General features: G+C 44.8%; 1 pseudogene; it reads right to left on the bottom strand.

The window, feature by feature from the left end:
• The window catches only part of LOC100593431, a 141,093-nt pseudogene extending 136,851 nt beyond the window's left edge, over positions 1-4,242 (bottom strand).
• Positions 4,243-10,888: the final 6,646 nt, after the last annotated feature.

A 10,888-nucleotide genomic window follows, 5' to 3' on the forward strand; every position in this document is an offset into this window, starting at 1 on the left:
AAAACTGCGATCAGAGAATCGTGTGTGTGAAGGGTTTCTTGTGTCCTCCGTGTTCCCCTGTGGAAGCGAGTGGAGGTGCCTCGAGCCTGCACACAAGCTGCTCTCAGGAGACCCTGAGCTCCCATTGCGCCTGTGAAAGGAAAATATTTTGGGCCCCCCAAAATCACTAAATTAAACTTAAGCTGGGAGCTGCTTAGGACAAACCTGCCTCCCATTTTATTTAAAGTCACTCCCCTGCTTCCCCTGCTCACTGAGATAGATGCATATTTGATTTGCCTCCTTTGGAAAGGTGTTTGTGCTGGGCAGCGCCAAGGCGCGGTGCAGGGAACGGTTCAGGACTGCGAGCAGATGCGGGCCAGGACGGTGTCCAGGAGCGGCCGGCGCAGGTGCTGCTGCGTGGTCAGCGGCGCCAGGGGCAGTCGGGGCGTGGGCACCTCCAGGTCATGCTTGCGATTCTCCAGGGCGATCTCAGGCTTCCACAGGGTCCCCAGGGGACACCGCTGAGAGCGGACGGTCAGAGCGTCCAGAAGGCTCGTCTTACCGCAGCCCTTTTGCTGTCTTGGTTCCCGTGGACCCCGTTGCTCAGGCGGCGCCGGGGCTCCCTGTACTACTTGGGCAGCGGCTTTAGCTTGTCCAGGCACTGCTGCTGCTCGGCCTGGCTGGAGCCCGCTGGGCTCATGACTGAGCCGCGTTTCATAGGGGCGTTTAAAGATCCGGGTCATGGGACCCTGAAGTTCTGGCGGTGCGCCATCCCTGGGCTCTGGGAGGGTTTCGGTGAGGGGCTGGGCAGGAAGCTAGCCACTGGGCGCTGGGGCAGGGCCAGAGCTGATGCTGGAGTTGGGCTGTGAGACCCGGGCTGGCTGGGTTGCGAGGACGGCTGTCGGGGAGGGGACATCGACTGCAGGGTCTGCACCTGTTGGCCCTGCGACAGCGAGGACAGCATGGGGAGGCTGCTCTGGCTACCATGGACTCCAGGAGCCACCACCTGGGGAGCCTCAGAGGTCCGCACCACTGTCAGCTACTGCATCCGGGACTGCACCGGCTGCAGCGGGGCTGCACTTGCAGCTGCCGAACTACCTACCCTTGGAGCTCAGACAAATTGCAGCTGTTGCTGGGCATACATCTGTCCAGGGAATGCTTGCACTTGCCACACCAAAGGGTGGGTCTATGACTGACTATGGCGGGAGCTGCAATGGTTGGTTCTGAGCAGCTGGAGGTTGCCGGGACTATGGCAGCTGCTAGTGGTGGTGTGGTTGATGTATCTGCTGCAGCTGCTGGGGCAGGACCTGGGAGGTGGCAGGCTGCAGCAGACATTGCATTGGTGGCTGCTGTATTGGCACTGGGCCTGCAAAGCCTGTTGCTGCTGCTCCTGTAGCTGCAGCTGTGCCCTGTGCTGCTGTGTCTGTTGCTGGTTTCGATGATTCAATATAACTGGAAATTTTATTAGTCTTGTAATTTTTTTAGTCTCCATTTCTGCTCTGATTTTGTTTTGTTTTGAGACGGAGTCTTTTTGTCACCCAGACTGGAGTGCAATGGCACGATCTCAGCCCACTGTAACCTCTGCCTCCCCGGTTCAAGCGATTCTCTTGCCTCAGCCTCCCAAGTAGCTGGGATTACAGGCACCAGCCACCATGCCTGGCTAATTTTTGTATTTATAGTAGCGACTCGGTTTTGCCATGTTGGCTAGGCTGGTCTCAAACTCTTGACCTCAGGTGGTCCGCCTGCCTTGGCCTCCCAAAGTGCTGGGATTACAGGCATGAGCCACCACTCTGGCCTCTGCTCTGATCTTTGTTATTTCTTTTCTTCTACTAATTTTGGGTTTGTTTTGCTCTTGCTTTGCCATTTCTTTAAGATGCAGCATTAGGTTGTTTATTGGAAGTTTTTCTACTTTTTACGTAGGTGTTTATTGCTATAAACTTCCCCCTTAGTACTGCTTTTGTTGTATCCCATAGATTTGGTTACATTGTGTTTCCATTTTCATTTGTCATAAGAAATTTTTTAAACATTTTCCTCTTAATTTCTTCATTGACTCAATGGTCATTCAGAAGCATGTAGTTTAATTTCCATGTGTTTGTATGGTTTTCAAAGTTTCTTTAGTTATTTATTTCTAGTTTTATTCCAGTGTGGTCAGAAAAACATATTTAATGTAATTTCATGTTTTAAAAAAAATTTTTTGAAACGTGTTTTGTGGTCTACCATATGGTCAATCTTTGAGACTGTTTTATGTGCTGGGGAGAAGGATGTGTATTCTGAAGCTGATGGATGAAATATTCTGTAAATATGTATTAGGTCCATTTAGTCTACAGTACAGATTGTCTGATGATTCTTTGTTGACTTTCTGTTTAGATGATCTGTTCAATGCTGAAAGTGGGGTGTTAAAGTCCCAGCTATTATTTTATTGGTGTTTGTCTCTCTAACTCTAATAATATTTGCTTTATATATCTGAGTGCTCCAATGCTGGGTACATATATATTTATAATAGTTATATTCTCTTGAAGAATTGATGATTATATAATAAACTTTATTATCTCTTTTTACAGTTTTTGTCTTCAAATCTATTTTATCTCATGTAAGTGTAGCTACTCCTGCTCTTTTTTGGTTTTCACTTCATGGAACGTCTTTTTCAACCCCTTCATTTTCAATCTATGTGTGTCTTTATAGGTGAAGTGGATTTCTTGTAGGAAGCCTGTAGTTGGCTCTTGTCTTTTCATTGATTGAGCTACTCTGTGTTTTTTTATTGGATCATTTAGTCCATTTACCTTCAGTGTTGTTAATGATAGGTAAGGGCGTACTATTGCAATGTTGCTATTTCTCTTCTAGTTGATTGTTTGGTCCTCTCTTCCTTTCTTTCGTGCTTCCTGTGTTCCTTTGCTCTGGTAGTATGTTTTAACTGCTTGCTTTCTATTTTATGTATACCTATGATAGGATTTTGTTTTACCATGAAGCTTGTATAGAACATCTTATAACCAATTATTTTAATCTAATGACAACTTCTTTTTACCTTCTTCTTCTGCAGAGTTTGAAGGTCAGAGGTGAGAGGTTAGGGTCTTCCTGGGTCATTCCTGATCACGTGCCTGGACCTGAGCATCCACATTGCCTTCTAGATTCCCAAAACTGTTGCCACAGCCCTAAATTCCAAAGGGTATCCTTTCCAAGTCTTCTTTCCTAGGGTTTTTCAGCAAGACTATTTTTGCCCCAACTGACATCCTTTTCTCAGATGAGTGGGGTCAGCCATTTCCATTTAAATGTTTTTAACAGGCATTTAGTTATTGATTTGAGATTTTTCTGCTTTTTCATTGATGGAATTCTGCTATAAGCTTCCTTCAGAGCATGGTTTTCAATTAATCCTGTAAGTTTTTTTTAGGTTTTGTCTACTTTTTCATTTATCTTAAAATACTGTCTTATACTACTTGTGGTTTCTTTTTTGACCTTTTATTATTTTGGAAAGTTTCTGCTAATGTTCACATTTTTAGGAGTTTCCCAAATTTCTTCCTTTCATTGATCCCTAATTTGCTTTTCTTATGATGAGAAAATATTCTTTGTATTATTTTAATCCTGCAATTGAATTGATGTTTGTTTTATGGCTTTGCATAGTGTCTTAGAAAATGTTCTGTGTGCATTTGGGAAGAATACAGATTCTGCTGTTGAATGGTGTGTTCTATATGTATCTGTTAGGTGTATTTGGTTTATAATGTTGTTCATATTTTCTATTTCCTTGTTATCTTGTGTCTAGTTGTTATACCCATTAGTGTAAGTAGGGTATTAAAGTCTCCAACTATCATTGCTGAATTATTTCATTTCTGTCAAGTTTTGCCTCTGTGTTTCTGTACTCTTTCCCTGAGTGCATATATGTCAATAAGTTTTACATTTTCCTGATTAATTTACCCTTTGTCATTATAAAGTATCCTTATTTCTCTTAATATTTTTGTTGTTGTTTTAAAGTAAGTTTGTCTAATTTTAGACAATTCCTTTTGTCCCGTTAAGAAACAGTCTATTCAGAAGGTGCCGTGATTGTCCCTGGCAGGGAGGGTTGGTGCCCTGGACTTGGGGGAGATAGCAGCAATGCTGTGTCCACAGGGCTGAGTGCAGCTGCCTAACAGCAGGGACTCACAGTAACAGTGGCCAGGACACTTTGGGCACATTGGCCACAATGATGCCAGTGAGGAATATGACAGAGTCCGGGATGTGATACTGCAGGGACACTGCCATGATGAAGAAAAGGGTGCCGGTGGAGATGGCCATTCCCGCCACTAACCAACACAGTGCCCCCTCTCAGTGGCAATGGCGTCTTCTCATTTCCAACTCCTGAGATCAAGGAGGCAATATGACCAGCGATATGTGGTCACTGTGCTGATGGCCATGCCGTGGCGATGCCTACCAGGGAAGTAGACATTTTATTCTAGGGAAGTTCAGCTATGAGGAGCACACAGCCAGCTTGTAGCCCTCCCTCAGCGCTTGCATGATCCGTGAGCGTGTGATGTTACAAAGACCAAGCATGTGTCATCTAGGCCCTTCAGTTTCATCCTTCCTCTACGACAAGCTTTGTAACAAGGTTGTCACAAAGAACAGACATGAGGCCCCAGAAGGGAGAAGGGGTATGGGTGGGCATGCAGCCAGACAGCTAGCAGCCTCACCTCCCAGACAGGTTGGAGAAGAGAAACAGATGTTCTTGTTCCCAAGAGGGTCTCGTGTGCAACTCAGAGGAGCGGGCCTGGGGCTCAGACTCCCCCATGATGGGCGAGTTACCCACCTAGAAGAAGTGTGGAAAACAGATCAAAATTAGGCACCTTGTTCCTTGCCTCTTACACTGAGGTAGGGAAAGGTGGAACACCAGCTGCTCTAAGCACAGTCCCCAGGGCTGGTTCCCCTGCCACTTGCCCGACACCCCTGAGAAGGCAGCACCTTGATATCTGCAGAGATCTGGTCTCCTTTTTAGCCTCCACAATGTCCACACCCCAGCTGCTCTGCAGCGATGATCTCCTCAGAATCTCAGACGACAAGAGCTTGCTGCAGAAGAAAGCTGTGACAGGCGCCTCAGATCCTAGAAGGACCCCAGCCCTCCTCTCCAATCTGTGCTGCAGCAAACCCCAGCATGGAGACCTTGGAACCTGAAGCTGTCAGTTTGGCAAGAATACAACTGAAGATAGTTTGACCTAGTTGCTGAAGACTCGAAGAACTATTCTTTCTTAAGCTCAAAGAGATGTTCTTCGAACCAGAAAAGGCTGCTGTCAGGCAGATCTAGCAAAGCAAGAGCCCTGGGCCTCATAGAAAGGGAAACAGGGGTGAGCTATACTGGCTGGGCATCTGGGAAGACACTGAAGGTGTTAATAATCTCGTGAGGGTCAGGGAAATTCTAACGAGGTGATCTCCTGCTTTGAGCTCGGCAGGAGGCATCCTTTGCACCTAGAACCTTCACTCCAGCCGGCAGCTCCCTGAGCCAGGGCCAGCATGGCTTTCCTGCCTTGGACACCTGTCAGGGTTGCTGGGGAGAGGGGAGTGCTACGTCCCCTTGCTGAGTGCATTTTGGGGCTCAGACTGTCTCAGAACAGTCACAGATCAACAATCCCAGGTGGGTCTCCTCTGCTGTTGGTTAAGAAACTCCCTGACCTTCTACAGGCTCCTCCCAGAACCCCCCAGGTAACTGTGCACAAACGCTGAGAGCAGGCATAGATGTTGGACAGTGATTCACATTTTCCTGGATGGGAACATGCTTGATCATCAAAATCCTGTGAGGAACAGGGTTCAGAGAGATGTAACTTGCCCAAGCTTTCCCAGACAGGGAAGGCAGGCCAGGGCTTGAGCAGGGACTCTCAGCTCCTGGGGGCCCAAGCTCCTACTCTCCTGAGGCTTCCTCACCTGGGAGTCACCAGAGACCAGAGGAGGGGTGGCTGGCACCCACCTGAGGATCATCTTAAAGAGGTGGACACGATGTCAGTGCTTTTTATCTCTTGCTAACAAGCAAAGATCCCTATCAAAATGACAACTAGGACAAGTACAGAGCCAAGTACCCCTGGGTGAGGAGCAGGGGCATCAGCCAGAGAAACAGGCAGCAGCAAGGACCCAAGCCTGGAGTCTGGGGCTCTCCATAGGAGGATGTGATGCTGGCAGCTGTGTCCTGGTGTAATTTACAGGCCACAGCATTCACCTATGTTAAGTGCACCATTTGTTGACTTTTTTGTAAGTTTGCAGAGTTGTGCCACCATCCTGCACTCCAGCCTCAGCATCTCCATGCTGCCAGCGGATGCCCCCTGCCCCTCTGCAGTACCCTCTGCTCCATCCCCAGCCCCGGCACCACTGATCTGCTTCCTGCCCTGTGGATGTGCCTGTTCTGCACATTTCACGTCAATTTAATCCTGCGACACGTGGCTGGCTGCCTCTGGTTTCTGTCTCTCAGTGTCATGCGGCAGACTCAATTTTGTGATTTGATTTCCCAGGTCTCATCACCACACATGCTCTCCATGTTAAAGGGAAAGGCTAGCTTGGAGGAAACAGAGCCCAAAGGTACTTCACGTGGATGCAGATTTTCTTCCTCTTAAAAATGCAAGGTGCTTCATGTCTGTCTCTCTCTTTTGTAAAATTCATGCACAGACTGCCTGTGAGACATTGGAAAGGCAGATACCATTTCTGTTTTACAGCAGAGGAAATGACTGTTTGTCCCACACTCATGCAGTGACAGCCTCTGTTCTCCCTGTTACTGCCTGAGCAAAACCAGGAGGGGACACTCAGGAGCCTTATATTGTCCAGGGACTGTTGGGAGTGCTGAATCCCACATGCAATACAGCACAGGAGGGCACCCGTCCACAGGAGGAGGGAGAACCTTCCACCATCTGCTTGAGGAACCTGACAATCTCTGGTGTATGCTTGGGAGGCGTGAGGATTTTGGGCCCGTGGTGGGCCAGCAGCTTGGCTGCTCTGGTGCTGGAGAGACCCTGAGAAGGCCAAGCAAAACACACACACAAAGAGAAATAGGAAGTAGACATTTCTCCTCCTTCAGGGGTTGGGTTGCATATTTTTGCAGCTTAGGGTTAGGCATCCATGTGCCCAAAGAAGGTCCTGGGAAAAGGGGGCCGTGCCTCATCCCTCCAGCTGCCCACCCTTTTTGAAAGAATATGTAATGTCAGGCAATATGCTGTGTATACTTCCTTACTTATTCTTCAAAATAACCCTCCAAGGAAGGGACCGTTTGAGGTTATCAGAACTCTACATTTAGAAAATCACTCTTTATATCCTCTCCAGCACCTGTTGTTTCCTGACTTTTTAATGATCGCCATTCTAACTGGTGTGAGATGGTATCTCATTGTGGTTTTGATTTGCATTTCTCTGATGGCCAGTGATGATGAGCATTTTTTCATGTGTCTTTTGGCTGCATAAATGTCTTCTTTTGAGAAGTGTCTGTTCATATCCTTTGCCCACTTTTTGATGGGGTTGTTTGTTTTTTTCTTGTAAATTTGTTTGAGTTCATTGTAGATTCTGGATATTAGCCCTTTGTCAGATGAGTAGGTCGCGAAAATTTTCTCCCATTTTGTAGGTTGCCTGTTCACTCTGATGGTAGTTTCTTTTGCTGTGCAGAAGCTCTTTAGTTTAATTAGATCCTATTTGTCAATTTTGGCTTTTGTTGCCATGGGAATTGAACAATGAGAACACACGGACACAGGAAGGGGAACATCACACACCGGGGCCTGTTGTGGGGTGGGGGGAGAGGGGAGGGAAAGCATTAGGAGATATATCTAATGTTAAATGATGAGTTAACGGGTGCAGCACACCAACATGGCACATGTATACATATGTAACTAACCTGCATGTTGTGCACATGTACCTAAAACTTAAAGTATAATAAAAAAAAAAGAAAATCACTCTTTATATATTTTCAAACAACACATTGGTAAACATGTAATGCTGCTTTTTTCAGCATCTCCGAGTGAACAGCCAGTCTTTCATATACACATTGACAGAGAAATCTCTCAATCAACTCAGAGATTCAGAAATTAGTAAGTATGAAAACTTAGTTGCATAAAGAAAAACAGTAGATAACATAGATAGCTGATAAGAGAAGATTTTATACAATTACTGTGAGATATTCTTAGAAACTGACTTAAAATTTGAATTTATGGTAAGGCATTTTAAACTTTAATCTGGAACAAACTTAAAGTTTCTGAATAGAGAAATTTCTGATGACTCAGGAATAGTAAAAATGGGTGGGGATCATGTTTCAAATCAAGGAAGGAACCCCATTTTATTCTGAACATGTTAGTTTTGACTGTTTTCACCCTGAAATTTTCACTGCTAAATATATTTGAAAGCAAGTCTTTTTTCCTCATTTAACATTTGTTTCATACACAGAGAATAATACTGTGGGTCTGGGATTCAGATTTTGAAATGAAGCATGGACTCTGAGTGGCCCCTTGTCCTTGCGAAAGTGCACTGGTCTAGAGAGCGGCAGTTGGACCCCAGAGTGTGGCACGTGTTCCTGTGTTCATTTGAATATTCTGTGACGACCTGTCATGGAGATCATGTGATGATGTATATCCTGCCCTCTATCCCAACTGCCATTGGGTTTCAACTGCCACCTGGGAGACTACTGACTGGTAGCGATGGGAGGTAGCCTTTGCTGCTTTCCATCTTCTCACTGCAGTTTCTTCACATGGGCCACTTGTCCTTAAAATGTCTTCTTAATTTATTTTTTTAACTTCCCCAGCTCCAATTTTTCTACAGATTTACAAATTTGTTTTATAGTTTCATGACTCAATTTGTATTTTTGATCCTATGAAGCTTTTCGCCTTAAATACTTTTCTCTGTTTATAAAAATGTACTGTTTCGTAGGCCAGTTTTGTACACACTCTTCCATAGAATAGATGCAGAAGAAACACAATACTGCCTTCATCATATTAGGAGATCTTGATACCAAATACAGTAAGAGACATTCCATGAAAGGGAGCTTACAGGCCAAAGTCTTCTGAATAGAGATGTGAAAATCTTAAATCAGATATTGGAACAGCTTAAATCCAGAGTTTTTTTTAGAAAATAAACAGATTTTCTGATGGGAAACAATAGCCTAGATAAGAGGTTTCGGGGGATTGTTTTAAATTAAAGACATTTTTAAAAGATAAATACAATCAAGTGGATATAAAAAATTACAAAATGAAAAAAATCATTAGAGGTTATAAAAGGTTTATGAAAATCTTACTTCATAGTCAAAATTGACTGGGGTAAGAGATTTATTTACAAGGTCTTATTAAAATTAGCTACAATATTAAAAATACACTAATACCAAACTAAAATTTTGGTTTAAAAAATAAGCTTTTCTTAAGATATTAATTTATTCTCAATGAAATTACAAGAGGTAATAATTTTTCATTCTGAAATCTATTATTTTTTGAACTTCTCAGATTTATACCTCAGAAGTTCGACTTTTACTGTGTCTCTTTACACGTAATTGACAGGTCCCATATTATTGCCTTCTGTTTCTTTTCTCCTGGAAAAGGTGCATCTTTTCCAGGCTGGGATGATAACTCTCTCCTTCAAATTTTCATCAGCTCCTTTAACTCTGCCCCCCACCCCCCACCAACACAGTTTCTAATTCTGCTGCTGTAATACTAAAATACTTATTTTTAAAGGTCTAAAATACTAATGTTTGTCTCAGATGCAACACAGTTTTGTACTCTTGGCTGTTTGATACGTCTTAATTGTTTCAGGTGACCAGGAAACCTCCCATGCTGTTCGTTAGAGCCAGGTGCCCCCCGGCTCAAGTTGCTAGCTCTTCTGCTTACATTCCTGCTATAGTACAATATTCACTCATGACTGAACACACGCCGTGTCTTGTTAAATTCGAGTGCCCTTCTCATCAGGTGTGACTTTGAAGTTATTCAATAAACTTCATTTAGACACTGCCCGCTCTCAGGCAGGCATTAGTTCAGCCTGCTCAGATCAGTAGTCAGTGAGAAGACAGTGGGAGTCACAGATTTAATTCCTGAAATCGCTTAAGCACCAGGCTTGACGGCCACATTTCAGTTAACTTCCACACTCAGAAGAGGGAACTGAAGCACAGAAGGGTCTATAGAACTTCTCGGGTTCATGTAGCTTCCAAATAAGGACTTGACCCAGACCTTCGTGCACCAGGCCCCGTGCTCTTGGTCACTCCCATCTGCCACCTTTCTACCTTGTCTCATCTCAGTGTAGGGATTTGCCTACGCAGTCGGTCTGCACAGTTTTAAGTGCAACCCACAGTGCAAGTTCTTCCTAACGCCCAACTCAGATTCAGGAGGCTTATTTCTGCAGATGGTGAACAGGGGACAGTGGGTCAAACATTGAACTTAGTGGTCCCCAGCCTTTTTGATACTAGGGACCGGTTTCATGGAAGATAATTTTTCAGTGGACCGGGACGGGGTGGAAGGATGCTTTCAGGATGAACCTAGCACATTCATTGTGCACTTTATTTCTATTATTATTACATTGTAATATATAATGAAATAATTATACAACTTTCGTAGGAGGGCAAACCCTACTGTGAGCTGCACAGGCCAGGGATCTAGGCCACATGCACTTTATGAGAATCTAATGCCATGGCTAATCTGACAGGAGGTAGAACTCAGACGGTGATGCGAGTGATGGGAGTGGCTATAAATACAGATGAAGCTTTGCTTCCAGCCACTGCTCAAGCCTGGTTCCTAACAGGCCACACACTATCACTGGCCCAGGGTTTGGGAACTCCTGACTTAACCTATTTCCCATTTAGAAAATAAAGGTGCAGCTCACTGGCAGCAAGTGTTCTCAGGGAACACAGAAAATGGGTTAAACTGTGAATAAACGATGCCTCATTTCTCTGTGGTCTTCTGCAGCAAGATATCAAGAGCCGTCTTTATTTAATCCATTTCCCCGAGCGTTGCCTCCA

This window comes from Nomascus leucogenys, chromosome 20 (assembly GCF_006542625.1).
Source record: "Nomascus leucogenys isolate Asia chromosome 20, Asia_NLE_v1, whole genome shotgun sequence".
NCBI classification, from domain to species: Eukaryota; Metazoa; Chordata; class Mammalia; order Primates; family Hylobatidae; genus Nomascus; species Nomascus leucogenys.